We start from the raw sequence: 21,439 nt of genomic DNA on the forward strand, positions 1-21,439 counted from the left end.
CAGGATTGTGAGAGATACAAATAGCTAATTTGTTATCACAGTGTAAACTCATGGACTTCTTAGGTTTGAAACCCAAATCTCTCAACAAATTTCTCAACCAAAGCATTTCACAAACACCATGGGACATGCCTCTGAATTCAGCTTCGGCACTTGATCTAGCAACAACTTTTTGTTTCTTGCTACGCCAGGTGACTAAATTTCCACCAACAAAAGTGAAATATCCAGAAGTGGATCTTTTATCTGATTTAGAACTAGCCCAATCTGCATCAATATAGCCTTCAATTTCAAGTTGGCCATGCTTAGAGAACATCAACCCTTTACCCGGGGCTGACTTCAAGTATTTGAGAATTCGAACAACAGCATCCATATGATCCTCATTCGGTGAGTGCATGAACTCATGACTTACCACACTCATTGCATATGCAATGTCAGGTCATGTGTGTGATAAGTAGATCAATTTTCCTACCAACCTTTGATATCATTCTTTATTAGTAGGGATCTGATCAAGATACTCTCCTAATTTGTGATTTTGTTCAATAGGAGTATCTGCTGGTTTGCAAGCAAGCATTCCAGTTTCAGTTAGTAAATCTAAAGCATACTTTCTTTGAAATAAGAAGATGCCATGCTTGGATCTAGCTACCTCAATTCCCAAAAAGTTTCATAGACCCCCAAGGTCTTTCATTTCAAACTGTTGGGCTAAGTAATTCTGGAGTAGTTTCATTTCTTCTCCATCATTACCTGTAACCACCATGTCATCCACATAAATAATTAAGGCTGTCACCCTACCTTTCTTATGCTTTAGAAACAATGTGTGATCAGAATTACTTTGCTTGGTCCCGAATTTCCTCATAGACTTACTGAACCTTCCAAACCATGCTCTTGGGGATTGTTTGAGACCATATAAGGACTTCCTAAGTCTACAAACCTTTCCAATGTCGGAATCTGTGGTAAACCCAGGAAGAAGATCCATATACACTTCTTCTTCTAAGTCTCCATGCAGGAAGGCATTTTTCACATCAAATTGATGTAATGGCCAATCCATATTGGCAGCTAGAGATAAGAGAACTCGAATGGTATTGATCTTAGCAACTGGTGCAAAAGTCTCTTGGTAGTCTAGACCATAAGTTTGAGTGTATCCTTTAGCTACTAATCTAGCTTTGTATCTCTCAATTGAGCCATCAGTGTTATGCTTTGCCGTAAATATCCACCTGCAACCTACGGTCTTCTTCCCTTTAGGTAGATCCACCAACTCCCAAGTGGAGTTTTTATTGAGTGCTTCCATCTCTTCAATCATGGCTTTGGTCCATTTTGGATCAGCAAGCGCTTCCTGCAACTTACTTGGAATAGATATAGTGGATAATTGAAGTGCAAAAGACTTATATGACTTAGATAATCTATGAGACGACACAGAATTTGCAATTGGGTATTTGACATTATCTTCTTTGGAAAATCCCAAGCGATCAGGAGGTTGCCCTCGGTTTTTCCGAGGAGGAAGATGGTACCTCTGATTTTCCTTTTCAATTGATGGATGTGTAGGATCAAACAAGTTATTCAGATTACACACTGTATCATGATTAGACTCAACTACAGGTATGTCAGAATAAGAAGGATGAGAGTACGTGTACCTCAGGATTGACCTCAGTGTCGGAAGCCGAGTGGTGTGGTGGTAAATCAGAGAGAGGTGTAGCTACTTGATCTTCTTCATCATTCTCTCGAACTTTGTTTTTCCTTCTCTTGTACACCTTTAACACATTCTCTTCCCAAGCTGGTGCTGTTGGCTCCATCGTTATAATATCAAAATCATAAGACTTCTCTTCCATGTTTATGGACTCCCCCTGAAGAGAAGGAGTAGTGAAATACCTGATATCTTCTCTAAAGGTAACATTCATAGTAACATAAGATTTTATGGTGGGAGGATGATAACATTTATATCCCTTTTGGCTAGGAGAATAGCCCAGAAAGACACATTTAAGGGCACAAGGATCAAGTTTGTCTCGCTGATGTTTATAGACATGAACATAAGCAACACACCAAAAAATGCGGGGAGGAATTTTAAGCATTGATGGCAAGGAATAGTGACTGGAAAGAACCTAGGGAGGAGTTTGAAAATCAAGCACACTGGAAGGGAGTCTATTAATCAAATAGACAGCCAAAAGAAGAGCATCGCCCCAAAAAAATTTAGGCATCTGCATTGTAAGGAGTAAAGATCGAGCCATTTCTAAGAGATGTCGATTTTTACGTTCAGCTATGTCATTTTGTTGAGGGGAGTGTGGACAAGAAGTTTGGTGGAGAATACCATGAGATTGAAAATATGTGTTCATGTCATGATTAAGATATTCTCCCCTATTGTCAGAACGCACCACCTGAATTTAAGCATTGAATTGTGTTCGAATCATAGTATGAAATATAGGGAAGATAGAACACACATCACTTTTATTCCTAAGAAGATATACCCATGACACACCAGTGGAATCATCGATAAAGGAAACAAACCACCGCATGCCAGATGAGGTAGGTATTTTAGATGGGCCCCAGACATCGGAGTGTATGAGTGCAAAAGGTACATCACTTCGACTAGAGCTAGGGGGAAATGAACACGATGACTCTTAGCCAATGTGCAAGTCTCACAATGAAACTTGGACACATTGATTTTGGAAAATAACGATGGAAATAAGTGCTTAAGATAAATAAAGGATGGATGACCTAAACGTCTATGCCATAGCCAAATTTGCTCCTTTGTGCTTAAAACATCTGCACTTGCTTGATGTGCTTGGCTCACCGACATCTCGCTTGCTTCCGAAAAGACCAAGTAGTACAGACCCTCTCTTTCCTCACCACAACCAATCATTTCCTTGCTGAGGAGATCCTGGAAGATGCAATGAGTGGGAAAGAATGTTACGGAACATTTTAAGGTTTTGGTGATATGACTAATTGACAGTAGATTATTGGAAAGAGCAGGAACATGTAACACAGATGAGAGGGATAATGAAGATGTTAATGGGATAGAACCTGCCCCTATAACAGGGGAAGGAATACCATTGGCATTTGCAACACTGTGCTTGGAAGGATGAGTATGTGTATGAAACTGACCGGAATCAAAAGTCATATGATTTGTTGCACCTGAGTCAATTATCCAAGCACTATCACAAGTAGAAGCAGAAATATTTAAAGGATTACCTAAGTTACCTGAGTCAACCAAAGATGTCGATGAAGAATTGTTGGTAGAAGGTTGATCTACCTTTAACACCAAGGATGGTTGCGAGGCAATCTGCAATGCCTTTCCCTTTCTTCCCTTTTCTTTATCCTTCTTTTGAGATTGCTGCTCCTTTTGCTCCAAGCACCAATCTAGGAAGCCGATTAACTTGAAACAAGTCTCTCGGATATGGCCTCTGTCACCACAGTAAGAACACTCTCTTGTTTTAGTGTTCTTCAAACTGGAACCAATTGAGGAAAAGGAAGGTCGAGCAACACCATTTCGCTGAGTTCCGAACACCATCGCAGAGCCCTCATGAACTTCAGGGACATTCATCATTGTAACTTGACGTTGAGCTTCACGTCGAACATGAGCAAAGGAAACTTCAACATCAGGGAAAGGATCCATTCGCATCACATCACTGCAAACTTTATCGAGTTCAGGATCTAGACCAGCCAAGAACACGTACACACGTTGATTCTCAGTTTGTTTCTTCCAAGTAGCAGCATCAGCAGCACATTCCATGTTACTTGGACAACGGTGATCTAACTCTTGCCAAATACCTTGAAGATCAGAGTAATAGGCAGTGATTGGTCTCCCATTTTGACGCATTTGGAAGGCCTTGCAAGTCAACTCATAAACTTGAGACATATCTAAGCCATCATAGTAGGTTTTAGCAACAGCATCCCAAACCGCCTTAGCTGTAGGAAGACGAATGAAGTTGCCCATCAAAGTGGAAGACATTGAATTGATCAGCCAGCCTTTGACTAGAGCATTGTTAGCCCTCCATTTGTTGTAGGTTGGATCTTTTGGTGAAGGTTGTGGGATTTCTCCAGTCAAATATCCAAACTTTTCTCGCCCAACAACATGCATCTCCACAACTTGTGACCAGAGTTGAATAATTGGTATCGTCAAGTTTCATGCCAATATGAGAGGAATTGGAATCGTCACTTTGTACTGTGACAATTTGTGGAAGCTGAGTTGCAGATGAATCACCTTTGTTGGAAACATTGATGTCATGATCAATGAATTAAAAGGCGCGCGTCAGGTGCGCCTTAAGGATTCAAAGGCATGAAGCGTTCTGGAAAAAGCCTCTGTTTTGCAGCTGAGGAGCAGAGGCGGCGAAGGCGTAGAGGAAGGCGCAGAAGGCGGTGAAAACACGCCTTAAGGCGTCGGAAGCGAAAGCCTGATGATTTTTTTTTTTTTTAAGGAAGCCAAAACGACGTCGTTTTGGTTTGTTTGAGAGTTTTGATTATTTAGGTCGTGTTTTGTACAAGAGCCGAACCCCAAATCACTCAAACAGCTTTCCCCGACTCTTCACTCTCAATCCCAATCCCTTAATTGAAAAGTTGATAAAATCATGGAGAGCCCATAACTTTTCTCAAGAATTTGGTTCGAAAGGAGGCTATTTGCAGAATTGGAGCAAGATTTGAAGAGAGTTGGAGAGTTGTAGTTCAAATTGAAGAAAAGGAGTTCAAGGTATGATCATGTTTCGATCAATTTTCCTTGTTTTCTTTGGATGGTTTTGTGTTTCTTTGTTATGTGTTTCTTTGGAATTGGAATTTGGACATCAATCATCTATGTATTCTTAATTTTTTACTGAATAATTGAATATAGTCACTGGCTCACTGCTTTGATGAACCTGCTCTACACTTCCTCTTACAGTAACTATGGCTTGAGTAGTATCTATCTATTACGGTATACCTGGTTGTTTATAGATATGGCTTGAATTTTCTGCATTTGCATTCAAGTTCGTCCTCTGTCTTGCCATTTCTTCAGGGTAAATTTTGCAAGCTGAGTTTGAATCATGAAGTAAAATTTATGTGAAGAATAATGTTATTGTGGGGTATAAATTTAGCATATGCAAAAATTGCAGGTTGGTTTGTAGAACAATGCTTATTGATAGCTTGTTGAATCTGCAGAAATTGCAGGTTGGTTTGTAGAACAATGCTTATTGACAGCTTGTTGAATCTGCAGAAATTGCAGGTTGGTTTGTAGAACAATGCTTATTGTTTTTTGTTACAATACATGTTATATATGTAAGACTAGTTCTATACGTAAATATAGCTAGTTTATACGTAAGGCTTACGCCTTACGCCTCAAGGCAGACGCCTCGCTAAGGCTCTCCCGGCTACGCCTCAGCCTTCTAAAACATTGGTCATGATCATTGACCATTGTTTTTCACAATAACAGGTACGGTAGCAGCGGAAGATTGATTTTGGGATAGTTTGTCGGATTGGGTCGGGGCAGATTTGATAAGTTTCTGATCGAAAAAAAATTGATGGAAAAGCTAAGGTAATCAGCTGGAACAACAAGCTCTGAGATTTCAAAAGCTTGCAGAAGGTAAGGCAACAAATTCTGGGATTACAGAGTTTGCAGGTGAGGTAAGGCAATAAGCTCTGAGATTACAGAAGCTTTGTAGGTAAGGTAAGGCCCAGCAACTCTGAGATTACAGAAGCTGCTGCAAGTGCATATCAGAAATACCTTCTAAATATTTCCTAGGATTGTATATGCTCTGATACCGTGACAAATGGTAATATCAGTTATGTATATTCATCTCCAATTAGGAGGATTTATAGTATGTTCAGGCCTTCAATTACAGTTGGGAGGATAGGAGTTATAGTAACTATTCTAACTATTACAACAGCAAATGACAGAGAAGTCCATAGAGTACAATAACTAATGGCAGAGAAGTCAATAAAGAATAAAGCCAATGTAACAGGTCTGCTATGCAGTTGGGATAACTTCATGAATGCTGACACTTTGATGTTTTCCAAAAGTCCAAGAGCTGAATCGAGTAACAAGTAAAGATTAATCGGAAATTGGCGTATCCGGAAATGGAAAGATATATTTCACTAAAAAGATTGTTGAGCATTTCACACCTACTGTTGTAAAAATACATGTACTTATATAAAATTTTTCGTATGGTTTAGAAGTCGCTCAGGAGATCTCAGAGCTGAGCATACCAAACCCTAGAGGCTTCAGTAGCAGGGCGGCTTCGATCTCCGGATCTCCATTTGCTTTGGGTGACTAGGGCGTCGCAGGCATCGCTCTTTCGTGGCGAAGGTGGTGCAGTCTGGTGGTAGATCAGTTTCAACTTATGATCGGCGCTATCGGGCTTTGGGATTTCAGCCGCATCTGAGGCGGTTTTGTTTGATCGTTAGCACACGGTGTGTAGCTGATGTGCGCGGCGTCGACTTGGGTTGGTAGAGCGGTGAAGCGCTGGTCAGTGCTTTGCCGGAGGCGAAGCAGGCTTCGTATTGGGATCTCCTTTTCCTTCGTTTGCAGGTGCCTCCAAGCTAGAGCTAAAGCAGCTTTCCTTCCAGCTCTCTTGATGGGGGAAAGCCGTGGAAGGCCGCCAGAGGGGTGATGGGTGGAGGCCGCCTCTTCTGAAAGGTCAGAACCGGTCGATCTGGGGGTAGGAGGCGAAGGGTTGGGGTAGTGGGCTTTTGGGCCTCTACCGATCTGGGCTGCAATGCAGGCTGGTGAACTGGGCCTTGTTGGTTCAGTTCCCTTTTCCTCCTACACTTGGGTTGGGCTGGGTTTTGGGATTTCTGGAAGGTGGCCTATCCCATGGCCTGCTCTTTACCTTGTACTGTTCCTCGAATGTTGCTGTGGCTGTGTTGAGTCTTGCGACGTACACCATGAAGGTCTTAGGCGTCAAGATGTTCAATCCAGTGGTTCCATTTTAGGGCAATGTAGGGATAGGGAGTTCTTAATTTCTGCATTTTATATTTGCAGTTCCTTTAGGATTTTAGTTTTTTTTTTTAGGTTCATTTTGGATTTTAGTCGTTTTATTCGAGCACTGATTTGTAATATGAGGTGGTCTTTGGACCTCTGAAGCCTGACCGAGTGAGGTCGTATGATTTTAATATCAATGGATCAGTCTTCCATTCCCCTAAAAAAAAAAATGATTAATTTCAGTTTACCCCCTTGAGGTTTGGGGGTGTCATCAATTCACTCTCTGTACTTTCAATTTTGAATTTTTACCCCCTAAACTTTCCAATTTCAATCAACCGTGTCCAATTTCCACTATTCCGTCCAAATTGGACGTTAAGTTTGACTTTTGAGGGCTAAAATGGTCATTTCAACATAAAAAATTTTTAAAAAAAATTAAAAATTAAAAAAATAATTTATTTATTTATTTTTTTTAAATTTTTTTTCTGTTTCTTCATTTTTTTTATTTTTAATTTTATTTATTTATTTTGTCTTCAACCTATACACCACAAGTTATAATAGGTTTATAAAAACAAAAAAATACTCTACGTGGTTGAAAGCCGCTCGCTGGTCTATGATATTTGTGATATATCTCTGATAAAGTGAAAAATTTTAGGATATATCCCAATAAAGTGAAGACATATTTGTAAAAAATAATTTTACACTTTATCTGTAAATAAATATCTGTATATCCCCAATAAAGTGAAGAAATATCTATGTAAAATCATTTTTGGTCTACGATATTTGTGATATATCTCCAATAAATTGAAGAATTTTATGATATATCCCCAATAAAGTGAAGAAATATCTGTAAAAAATGATTTTACACTTTATCTATAAATATCTGTATATCCCCAGTAAAGTGAAGAAATATCTGTGTAAAATCATTTTTTACAGATATTTATTTACAGATAAAGTGTAAAATTATTTTTTACATATATTTCTTCACTTTATTGGGGATATATCCTAAATTCTTCACTTTATCAGAGATATGTCACAAATATCGTAGACCAGCGAGCAGCTTTCAGGGTGAAATCCGAAGTGGATCTGCGGGGCCCACCTTAGAAGAAATTTTGCCAAAAATTTGGCAGAACTTCCCCTAAAGTGGACAACCCAAAACCTGTAGAAAGAAAATTTACACTTCTAAATCACCCATCCTTATTCTCCTGGAGCCACCCTGCTCCCCCAAACAACATCAACCAAAATCATATGACACAAAACACAACTTAAATAACATTAATTTCCTCAGGTAATCAGAGCAAATCTAATAGCAAGGGTGATCAAGGAAAACCTAAATCAAATAAAAACGCGGAAGCCACGCTGTTGTCTATGCCTCAACTCCAATGTACGCCCGACCTCAACTAATTTTGCCTGCAAACTGGGCATTTGAAACCGAAGGGCCCAGGGGAAAGTAATTGAAAAACACGTTAGCGTGAGTGGACAAAAATAAATAATTTAATATGAATAAAACAAAATAAAACTTCATACTTTCCCACATTTATTTCTTTAAAAAATTCCCGATGCATGCAGCATTTATAAAACACTTAAGAAAATAATCCGAAAAACGTTGAACTCCAGAAAACCGACTAGCCCCGCTAGCCACAACAACAGAGTAAAAGATTGAAATTTCAATACTCGAAAATATAAAACTAGCCCCGCTGGTTAAGAAAACTCAGACTAGTCCCCGCTAGTCAAAAATAGTATAAGTAGGGGAAGATGATAGCCATACGAATGAGCCTCCCAGTCTCAGGTGATAGCCTCCCTGGCTAAAGTTCTCCCATTACTCCCGTAATATACCCTTACGCCACTAAGTGTAGCGATAGGATACCGGGCTACAGAATTACTGTCACAGAGACAATAACCTGCGCCACAAAGGCGGAGGGCTACGGTGATCCCATCACCGCGCCACAAAGGCGGAAAAATCAATGCTAGCATGATAAAATCACCCCTCAGTATGGCACAGGGAAACATAACCGAAAATCCAGTAAATCCAAAATACATAAGGCTTCCCCCATCTCTCGTAAAAGAATTTCCAACGACGTGTCCCACACGCCAAAAGTATCTCCAAATCAATAGCAAAAAGGCGAGAAATAATAATAAATCGTAATCCCCGTAAACCGAAACAAAACCAATTCTAAAATCATCATCAAGGCATTCCCAATGCCAAAATCGAAAGTCGATAAATAAATAGGAAAGATCAATAAATCAACGGCGTGTCCCACACGCCAAAATATTCTCGGGTCAATAATGAATAAGCAAGGAAGTTCAATAATGAACTAATATTCCATTTTGGAAAATACCCTGGAAAATACTTTATTGAAAAACAACATAAATCATAATTTCAAATCCGAGCATAACAAAATTAATATCCGAAAATCACAACCGGAATAATTCATAATCACTTCATGAAAATCGTCAATGAAAGTAATTCCACGAGATAAATCAAAATTTTAAACAATCCTATGCTCAGAAGATAATATGATAATTAAATAGAGCACTAATTCAAGAATTAAATGCATGCATCATTATTTAAAAACAAAAGTCCACTCACAGTACTATTCAGGCGATCACGCATACGAGTTCCTTCGTCGAGCAATAGCTCGGTACATCGCCCTGTACACAATTATATTCCGTGAATAGTTATTCAACAAATTAATACGATTCCTAAATCAATTCCTCATAATTACATCTCCACTTCTCCTCGGATGCAACCCAAATTCGTTTATTTAAAGGTTCCAAGGCAGAACCGAGAGAGATCTGACGCCCGGATTCTCGTAATTCGATAATCGAAACCCTAAACTTCAAAAATTCATAATTAATTCCAAGCTTCTCCAAAATTCACCAAATTTCATATACAAGCTCTACAATATTTATAGGATTTAATGGGCTAAAAACTGGAATTAAAACACAGCCCAACATGCCTCCACGCGCCACCCACAGTGGCGCCGCGTGGGACCCACGCGCCGGCGGCCACCACCTCTGATGGGCACCAAAAATTGACAGTAGCTGCAAAACAACAAACCCAACAAATTTCTCAACTGCAACAAGTCCCAATTTTACCTTTAAGAGCTCGGATTAAGCCGATAAAGAAAACCAGAAATCAAGCTTCGGACCCTAGGATGTTCTTCTTCGATTCGACCTCCACGATGCAAATCGGAGCAAGAGGCCATAGGGGAAACGTTCGCCGGCTCAAGGCGCTCCTACGGTCCCAATTTGGTGGTCGGAAACAGCCGGAAATGGAAGATTTGCCGGAAAAAAAAGCCAAACTGCACCTATGAGGAACTTTGGTTCGATTCAAGGTTTCTCAGCCAAATCGCCACAACCTAAGGCTACTAGGGTGCAGAGGGGAGGGAGGAGCTCTTGTGGTGGCCAGCTGCACGCCGGTTGGTGGCCGGAATGCGTGGAATCGAAGGGAGGAAGAAGGACCCGAAAGGGAAAGAAGAGAGTTCGGGGGAGAGGAGAGAGAAGGAAATGGAAATCTATCACAGTAACTTCCTATATATATAGAAAGTTACCATGAACAGTAACGTTCACATTTTCGCTTATAACTTTCGTATACGAGCTCCGATTTTTACGTACTACATATGCACACGCTTGGTTTAACGTCATCTACAACTTCCGTGAAGAAAACTTTCTCAAATTCTGATCCGAACAAAAAGTCGACTTTTAGGGTCACTAAAGTTACCGAAAAAGAGTAAAAGTAAAACAAATTATCGTTTACTGTCCAAATGACTAGTAAACTGGTAAATTTAGGTTCGGGAAGTTACAATCTCCCCTCCTTATAAAAATTTCTTCGAAATTTCATATTGCCGAAATAGAAGTAGGACGCACATAACAATCCGAAATACAGCATTCTTGAAGAAGATAGTTCGTCGACTATCAAAAATGACGATTATAGTGAACGAAAAAGATGTACAAGCCTGCTCAATTCGTGTAGAAATTAGTTTTAGATCTAGTCCAAGAGTTGGCTAAATAAGATAAAGGAATCAACACTTAAAAAGAACACTCCTAAAGCTGAAATATGACCAGTCATTGTAATCTGATTGATTTCCACCGTCTTAGGAGATAGACTTATTTCCAAACGTCACGGAAAGTCTTCATCAAGTGAGGAATAAAATCGTCAACACCAATTGGTTCAAAATACAACAATCTCAAAACTTATCAATTCTTCCTTAGATTAAACTTTCCTTTCAACCTCAAGTCTAACAACTAACAAAACTCTGATGATCCCCACTACAAAGGCAATGGAAACATGCTCATAATCCAAAATTATCCAAGTCCGAAGTCAAATCCCTTGTCTTCCTAAACCCAATAGCACCATAAACTCACACGTACATGAATTCCGGTGTAAGAGAAAATTCATTTCAATGGTTGGCTTAGATGATACCTGGTAATGATGTCACAAACCACCTATTAAAATTAGCATTCATAAGTTTCTCACAAAAGTCGCTTAGTGACAATCCAACCCATTCACCATCAATATTGTGATAACCGCAAGATGGTCATTGCTAATCGAAAATTCCAAAAGACAGCACTTCCTTAGCTACCATAAAACGTCACTTCCTTCCTTGTTTGTGCTTAAATTCCTAATCGAAGGTCGTTCACGTAAAGGTCCCATAGTTATCAAACATACAATGGTCAGCCTCGAACGAATCCATAAGTTCTTAATCATGTAGGTTATGGGGCCACTACTCTTCCACTGCGCCACTCTGATACCTGACTAAAATCATTGGTCCACCCATGAGATGACATTTTGAGTTGACTAGGAGAACTCATTTAATAGCTGCCCTACTGGCCACACATATAACAGCTTCCTCCACAAACTTTTATAAGCACGATAATGTGGAAAACTTTTCTAAATCAAATGTGTCACAAGAAATTTACTAATTACTAATATCTCCCACAGAACTGCTACTATTTCTCACAAGTCAGTACTCATTTAACTGCCATATCATGTACCACGTCTTCAGAAATCTGGTGCAAGCAAAAATTATAACTATTAGCTCTACTCCAGCTCAACGATTCAAATCCAGAAGAAAAAAGCATCACCCTCAAGTTGTTCTTAGCCGAGGCTACACATCGCTAATAGCCATAGAACTGATATCTAATTGAACGATTCCATAGCAACCCCGTCGAACTCAATCATCCAAAAGAAAGGTTTACCTCCATTCGCGACAGCAAAACCCTATGTTCGAAGCAACCTGTAAACGGCTCGGTAAGTAAGTAAAAGCGCATCGTGTTACGTGAGAGTAAAGCACCTCAAATACTACAGAGAAGAAAATCAACTCTCGAATTTAGGAAAAGAGGTATTGAAGTAACAACGTAATCCATAAGCAAGAAATAAATTATTTCATAGTCCCCAAAAGACTAATCGAGAAATCCCTTATAGAATAGTCCCCAGAAGACAAATCGAAACTCGTTGACTATCGTCGCCCCGCAAGGAAAATTGCCTCCAAACCTTCGCCATAACTCAAAGATTTTAAATTAAGATCATAACCACATCACCTAGCACTTCCACTTGAATTACTATGGACACCCCGTGGGGTCACTACGACCAATTCTTGATTCCAAGTTCAACAATTTCACCCAAATGAATATCCAATGACACTTAATAATACCCTCATGCGCGATAAAAGTGATCGCAACCTTTGTAAGACGATCCGAATGTCCTTGATTTCCAAAACCTTTCAAAACCTCAATTCTCACTTTTGTGCTCTTAATTGGTTTCAAATTCCAAATTATTGCTACAAGGGGCCATTCCCCCTAACCACATCACCAGTTTTAGGATGAAGGACACCCGTCCACATCATGTATCACACCCAGCGATACCAGGATCCGACAGTGGTCCCACCACATTACGATCAAATTCTCAAGTTCAACCCATAAGAAGTTTTACTCAAAATATAACTTAGAACTCTGGTCAAACTATGACCTAGAATACTCCTTGTGTCAACTGGGAAAACCCATGTCCTTAGAGTTACTCTACTTACTACTCTTATAACATCTCAACCACTCCATCTGACAATTGCTCCTTCAAGAACTTACTACATTTCAATTCCTATGACTTCATGATTCAGAAACCAAATCAAACTCCGTATCACATAGTAATTCGTTTGAACCACCATGGATACCCCAACAACGTCACTACCGTCAATCCCCGAAATTGCGTTGAACCATTTCACTTAAAATCAAATGACCAAGACACACACTCTCGTACAATACCATTTACAAAAAGTTGGTTTTATTCCTCCCAATTAAAATACTGCCAAAAATCGTAACTCTAATAAAAAGCTCTACGCATCCAACTAAATACTCAAGTTTCAAATGCAAAACTATTTCAAACTCCATTTCAAAACTTCAAGTGTCCCGCCTACAAAACTTAAAACACAAAATAACTTCAAAAACTCACTTCTCTACATCTCAAAACTCACTACGATCCAAAACTTAAGATGGCCAATTCATAACTCAAAATACCTGAAATTATTCCTGTAGTCCGAACAAAACTAAATCCAAATGTCATGGCTAGGTCAACAATCCAAGATGACTAGTCCAAAGATTTCCGACAACCCCCAAGGACTGCCAATAACGCCCCAAAAATCACCTACAAGACCAATCATGCCATGCAACACATCTCTCGGTAAAAAATCAAAACCACTATTACCACTAGTTCCATTTTCCCAACAGTCCTGATTCCAAAACAATTATCACATCTAGTCATTCGTCTCAAACACTCAAGCATGGAATCGAACTCCGTTCTCGCATCTTAAACCCTGCCCAACAACTTACTGGCACCGAGGAAGAAATAACCACGACATTTCCTCGAATCATACTTCGTAGCACAACTCAAAATTGTAGAGTAGTCTTACTCTACCATCAGCAGGGAAATGTGCAAAACAAGCGAACAATCCGCTACGCAACAAAAACCCTAGGAGGTCGGCGTACAAGAGGCATAGCACCTAAAGGAACACCATCTAGACATGTACCTTACACACTTAATGAGTACATCAGCACCGAAGAGTAAACGATGGGGAACCGAACAAATTCTGATCCGAACAAAAAGTCGACTTTTAGGGTCACTAAAGTTACCGAAAAAGAGTAAAAGTAAAACAAATTATCGTTTACTGTCCAAATGACTAGTAAACTGGTAAATTTAGGTTCGGGAAGTTACATTTCAACTACTTAGAGTATTTTTTTGTTTTCATAAACCTATTATAACTTGTGGTGTATAGGTTGAAGACAAAATAAAATAATAAAATAAATAAAACGAAGAAACAGAAAAAAAAAAACAAAAAAAAAACTAAGAAACAAAAAATAAATAAAAAAGGGAAGAAACCGAAAAAAAAAACTAAAAAACAGAAAATAAATATATTTTTTTATTTTTTTTTTAAATTTTTTATGTTGAAATAACCATTTAGCCCTCAAAAGTCAAACTTAAAATGCAAAATTGGACACGGCTGACGGAATAGTGGAAATTAGACACGGCTGATTGAAATTGGAAAGTTTAGGGGGTAAAAATTCAAAATTGAAAGTACAGGGGGTGAAATGATGACACTTCTAAACCTCAGGAGGGGTAAACTGAAATTAATTCAAAAAAAAAAAAATACATGTGCCTATATAGGTGGTACTAATTACCATTTCCCAACAATATGAATGATTGAATTGACTCCAAAGGTGTTGAAAATTGAAACACAATAAATTGTTAGAAAGAACGAATGGCTCACCAGCTGACATATGTGACTCCAAGTTCTGGCATCAAATTATTGATATGTAACTTATATGACTCCGAGTTTAGACAGCAAAAATTCCCAAAGCTACTACCCAAATAATGGTGAAGAAGACTAGGAGGCTGTCAATGAAAAACTCATCGAGTAGTAAATGACGAGAATGCTCCTGCAAGATTACGCTTGACAAGAGGATTTACACGTCAATGTTTTTAGTACCAGGTAGCAGCCGATTTTTGCTGTAAAAAGTAAATACAGGTGGTCAATTTTTGTACTAACAGCAGAAGAAAATTTACAACAGTATAAAAGTCTCAATGCCTGTCCACAGAAGAAGTTGAAGCAAGACTAAAGTACCAGAGACATTGCCCATTTGTTGAGGTTTGGGGAGTTTTTGTCTGATACACAACTGTAATATATATATATATATATATATATATATATATATATATTCCAAATGATAGTGTTACGAAACAATACAAGCTGGAGCCACTAATAAACTAGTTATAACAAAGTCAACCCAAGAGGCCGAACATAACTTCCACTGTACAGAAGGACAATAAAGGAGCTCTGAAATCCCTGGCACACCTCGAGGTTAGTTCTGCATAAAACATTGTGCATTCAGAAGGTTCGGACTGATATATCCTCCAGAAACCATGCGCAGCTCCTGCAACCTTTTCTATTCTTTACAAGCTGCATTGGCACCCCCTCCCCACTTTCAGAGCTTTACACAATCCGCTAAATTTTACAACTTCAGATTCTTATGCAATTACTACACCAATAAGTTTCACAATGCACAATTCTATGAAATGTGATAAGAATATTATATGAACCAGTTAGAAATACAGAACTTTTGCACAAACAAATGGCCGCAAGTTACAGACCTCTGTAAGTTCCTGTTATGTTCCAGGTAGAAAATGAACCCAACTCACTCATGTTTTCTCACAAATAGCCACAGCTAAAAAAAACAAAAAATGGTGATTTAGTAGGTCTATTCAGATTTGATGCCTTTCACAGTCCTATTTTAGTAGTAAACAGACAAGATTACCCAATTCCTCAGAAACAGTAAACTGAAATAACAAAGATAATTCTAAACAGAGAGCAGAAACAAAATATCCGGCCACACTCTCGGCCCCATCCCATTTGTGCATAAGCCTAGCACCCGCCGAGTCATTAGCCAGGACCAGGATTGTAAACAAGTTACAATCCCAGGTTAGGATCGAACATCCACTTCAATCCTAGCTTAGGATTGAAGTAGCATATGCAATCCCGACCCAGGATCGATAGCACACCTGCAATCCTACACGCCTACATCAATACGAGCGTGTATTGAGAATTTCAAATTCTGAAATTCATGACCCACCTTTCTGTAATGTGGGTTCGATTTGCTAAAAGCGGAATCGTGGGGATTCACGGTATATACGAACTAAGAGCGTTCGTGATCTTCGGACTAAGAGCATCCATGAGCATCGATTTTTACGAACTAGGAGCGTTCGTAGACTACAGACTAAGAGCGTTCGTAAGCATAAAAATTTGACCATATAAACATCATTGGTTTCAATCCAAATCCAAAAAATTTGGAAACTATCAACAGAGACAGTGGTTATAACTCTTTCTCACTAGGTGTACTCAAGAGTAATTGTGATGTCTAGGAAAGGTTTGAACTGAGAGAATGGTTTAAAAGTGAGCAACACTCCACCAAAATCTCGCCTTACCTTACCTGGTCACAACCAAATTGGAATTACCAAACAGATTGAGTCACTACTACTTGTCTATGCTTGATTATCCTTTTTGGATTAAATTTAGAAACTTTGATGTAGTCATTGGCTTTCATTGAAATAAAGTGTCGATTTTGATTCGAACTTTATTCATTCAAGTATGTTTCCCGGAGAGCTAGAATGCCTCGTGGATAGTGCTACCACGCACACCATACTTCAAAATAGGCAGTTATTTCTTGAGATGACGCCTACTCAATCTTTAGTGACTACGATGGCAGGGTCATCTAAATTGATTCATGGTCGAGGACCAGCTCAATTCTTGTTGCCACATGGCACAATCATTAATGTCATTGAAGCTCTCTACGCTCCTAGGGCTGAAAGAACCCTTTTGAGCTTCAAAGATATAAGAGCCAATGATTTTCATGTGGAAACACATTGTGAGAATGGACAAGAGTTCCTTTGCATCACCTCTAATGACTACGGACATAAACGAGTATTAGAGAAACTTATGTGTCGATCTAGTGGGTTGTATGCAACCACTATTCGAGTCATTGAATCCAACCATGTCATGAGAGATGATTTATAGGATTCTGACACATATAGGCTTTGGCATGACCATTTGGGACACCCAGGTCATGATATGATGATCCGTATATTAAAGACTTCACAGGGACATCCATTTTTCAGAACGAAAAGAAGTAAAAATCGATTTTTGGACACCAAAGAGCCCCTGCGCCTCACGGCGCCGTTCACCCCCAAAACTGGCCATCCTTGGCTGGCGCTGCCTTCCCCTTGCGTCCTCAGGGTGGCATTGACGCTACCAATGCTCTTTCTACTCCAAATTTTGCTTCTAAAGTCAATTGTGACTTTGTGGCTCAACCAAAATCATCATTGGTTGTTTCTAAAGCCCATCATTTGTTCTGCAAAGCCTGCTCTTTAGCAAAATTAGGATCGAGACCGTCCTATGCAAAGGACACTAAAGAAAATATACCATTCTTGCAACGAATCCAAGGTGATATTTGTGGACCTATTCAACCACCATGCGGACCATTTAGATATTTTATGGTGTTGGTTGATGCATCGACACGCTGGTCACATGTCATGCTATTGTCCAGTAGGAACGCTGCATTTGCTAAACTCCTAGCCCAAATTATTAAGCTAAGGGCTCACCCCCCTGATCATCCTATTAAGTCTATAAGGTTAGACAATGCTGGAGAGTTTACATCAAAAACTTTTGATGATTATTGCATGTCCATTGGGATTGAAGTTGAACATCCAGTTCCTCATGTTCACACCCAAAATGGTCTCGAAGAAGCCGCCATTAAACGACTACAAATGGTTGCTAGGGCAGTGGTAATGCGCACCAACCTCCCTATTTCTGGTTGAGGCTATGCAATATTGCATGCAGCTGTGCTTATTCGTCTGAGACCCACTGCCACTCAACCCTTCTCTGCGTCCCAGATGGTGACTGGGTATGAGCCGAATGTCTCACACTTACGCATATTTGGGTGTGCAGTTTATGTGCCTACTGCGCCGCCACAGCGCACCAAAATGGGTCCTCAACGACGATTAGGCATTTATGTTGGATATGATTCTCCAACGATTATTCGCTACATAGAACCCTTGACAGGCGATCTCTTTACCACTAGATTTGCGGATTGTCACTTCGATGAGACAGTCTTCCGGTCGTTAGAGGGAGATAAGAACATCAATGTTCAACAGGAACGACAGGAATTGTCGTGGTCTGTCCTCACTCTGTCTCATCTTGATCCCCGAACTGCACAGTCCGAAATTGAAGTGCGGAGAATTCTCGATCTTCAGAACTTAGCATAATCGATGCCTGATGCGTTTTCTGATATCGCTAAAGTGAAGAGATCACATATACCTGCTGCAAACGTGCCTGCAAGGATTGATGTCCCTAGAATTATAGGACATGACGCCACCTCAAGAGTACATGAGTATGGCGCCAACGTCCCTACCCTTGGTGGCATTGTGGCTAGGCCCATGGCTCCTGCCAGGAAGCGCGGGAAGCCCATAGGTTCGATGGATTCTCGCCCAAGAAAGAAAGCGAGTTTGGCACAAAATAATTCATTAATCATCGATGTAAATAATCCATCTCATGAGAATATTCTGGATTATGGTTATGTCCAAGAGACATCATTGAGGGACGCTCCAATGTCAGAACCAATTCCAGAGAATAGAGAAATCTCCATGAATTACACTAGTGTACATGAGATGATGGATAGAAATTCTATGGCAATTAATGATGCATTTGCATATCATGTTGCAAAAGGAATCATAGAATATGATGATATCGAACCTCGCTCTGTCGAAGAATGTCAACGAAGAGCGGATTGGCCTAAATGGAAAGATGCGATCCAGGCTGAATTGGATTCACTAACAAAGAGACAGGTATTTGGGCCTATAACGCAGACACCCCTAGATGTAAAACCTGTTGGCCATAAATAGGTCTTTGTTAGAAAGCGTAATGAGAAAAATGAGGTGGTTAGATATAAAGCCCGCCTCGTGGCGCAAGGTTTCTTACAACGCCCTGGAATCGACTACGAGGAGACATATTCTCCCATAATGGACGTTATAACGTTCTGCTACCTTATCAGTTTGGTAGTTTCCGAAAAACTTGACATGCAGCTTATGGATGTGGTTACAGCATATCTCTATGGGGATCTAGATTCAGAGATATATATGAAGGTTCCAGATGGACTTCAATTACCCAAATCAAGTGGCTCTAAACCATGTAGCGCGTTTTCAATAAGATTAAAACGCTCACTATATGGATTAAAATAATCCAGACGGATGTGGTATAACCGTCTAAGTAACTACTTGATTGGGAATGGATATATTAATAATGAAATATGCCCATGCGTGTTCATTAAAAGAACAAGTTCCGGATTTGCAATCGTAGCAGTTTATGTCGGTGACATGAACCTAATTGGAACTCTATATCAGTTAAAGGAAACTGCTAAATACTTGAAATCCAAATTTGAGATGAAAGATCTTGGGAAGACACGGTTTTGTCTCGGTTTAGAACTCGAGCACCGTAGTGATGGAATTTTGATCCATCAGTCTGCATACACTCAGAAAATCCTAAGGCGCTTTAATGAAGATAAAGCAAAGCCTGTGAGTACTCCCATGATTGGTCGTAGTCTTGAGCCCGGAAAAGATCCGTTTCGTCCAAAGGATGAGGACGAAGAACCATTAGAGGCTGAAGTGCCCTATTTAAGTACAATAGGCGCATTATTGTACTTAGCTCAATGCACAAGACCGGATATCTCATTCGCAGTGAACTTGTTAGCTAGACATAGCTCTGCGCCAACACTCCGCCATTGGATTGGTGTAAAGACAATCTTTCGATACTTAAGAGGTACGATTGATATGGGCCTATTTTATCCCTACAGAGAAAATAGGAATAACGGAAGGATGGGATTGGACCATATTGGATCAAGAACCAACGTCCAAAACGCCATGGTTGGTGACATTGCCGCCACCACCACCAAGGGTGGCCAGCCTCATCCTACTCCCCTCCATCAAAATGATAATGATGTTTTGATGGGTTTTGCTGATACAGGGTACCTCTCTGATCCTCACAAAGGTCGCTCCCAAACAGGTTATGTCTTTACCATGGGAAGCACTGCGATATCTTGGAGGTCTACAAAACAGACCCTTGTTGCTACTTCCTCAAATCATGCAGAGATTATTGCTCTACATGAAGCTGTGCGTGAATGCATATGGCTAAGGTCTGTAATTAGACATATTCAAGGAAGTTGTGGTTTGAAGTCTACCACGGATGAACCTACATGCATTTATGAGGATAATGTAGCTTGTATTGAACAAATGAAGTTAAGTTTCATCAAGGGCGACAACACCAAGCATATATCACCTAAGTTCTTTTATAATCAGTGTCAACAATCACTTCTAAAGATTGAAGTGAATCAAATCCGATCAGAGGATAATGTAGCGGACTTATTCACTAAGTTGTTACCTAAATCCACCTTTGAGAAACATGTAAAGAGCATCGGATTGAGAAAGTTATTCGAACTCCCATGATTGTAGCAATCAGGGGGAGATATCGACATCAGGGGGAGTTATGATGTCTACATGTTTGATCTCGAAGAGTAGAGGACGTGTTGTACTCTTTTTCTCCTCCTCGAGCGTGTTTTGTCCCACAAAGTTTTTCACTCGAGCAAGGTTTTTAATGAGGCAACGGATGAAGCGTCACCACCAAGTTTGGGCGGCACAAGGGGGAGTGTTGAAGGAAAATCAACTTAGTGTGTCTTATCAAACTAGGAGTAGTAATAGGAGAGAAGGTTCTAGAATTCCTAATCCTAGACGGATTAGAATTCCTTGTAACATTAGAATATGTACTTTGTAATCCCTATATATAGGCTCCTATTCTCAATAATAATACACAATTCTCTCATCAATTCTCTCTCGAATCTATTTTACTTAAACAAAAAGGGTGATTTAGTAGGTCTATTCAGATTTGATGCCTTTCACTGTCCTATTTTAGTAGTAAACAGACAAGATTACCCAATTCCTCAGAAACAGTAAACTGAAATAACAAAGATAATTCTAAACAGAGAGCAGAAACAAAATATGTTATCATTTTCAAAACTCTTTCTTTCAGCAAGAAATAGAACCTTTATAGAAAAGGTGGGGATCAAACTATTGCTGCCCCAAAGGGATACGTATTATGCCATTGAAGCTAATAGTCCCCTCAAAGACAAGAGCTCTATGCTGCCCAAAAAGGACACACCACTAAAGAAATAACCAGCAAGCAAACAAATTGCTGCACATACTAGTCCTCATTGTAATCTCTAACGGGTAACCTAATCAGTATACAAAAGAGGCTGTTACTAGGTACCATTAGTTTTCTCCACCTATTTAATCGATGCAATTATTGCAAAATACAAGTATCAATTAAAGAAAGAAACAGAGTCAGACTACTACAAATATAAGTGATGATAAGTCCAAGTAAAGAGCAAAGCACCCACAAACGCAACACAATACAATCTGAGCTTGTTGATTGGTTTCTTCAAGTAAAAATTAATATCATCAAACTTTTGATTTTTCAT

This window comes from Rosa chinensis, chromosome 1, assembly GCF_002994745.2.
Source record: "Rosa chinensis cultivar Old Blush chromosome 1, RchiOBHm-V2, whole genome shotgun sequence".
Lineage (NCBI taxonomy): Eukaryota > Viridiplantae > Streptophyta > Magnoliopsida > Rosales > Rosaceae > Rosa > Rosa chinensis.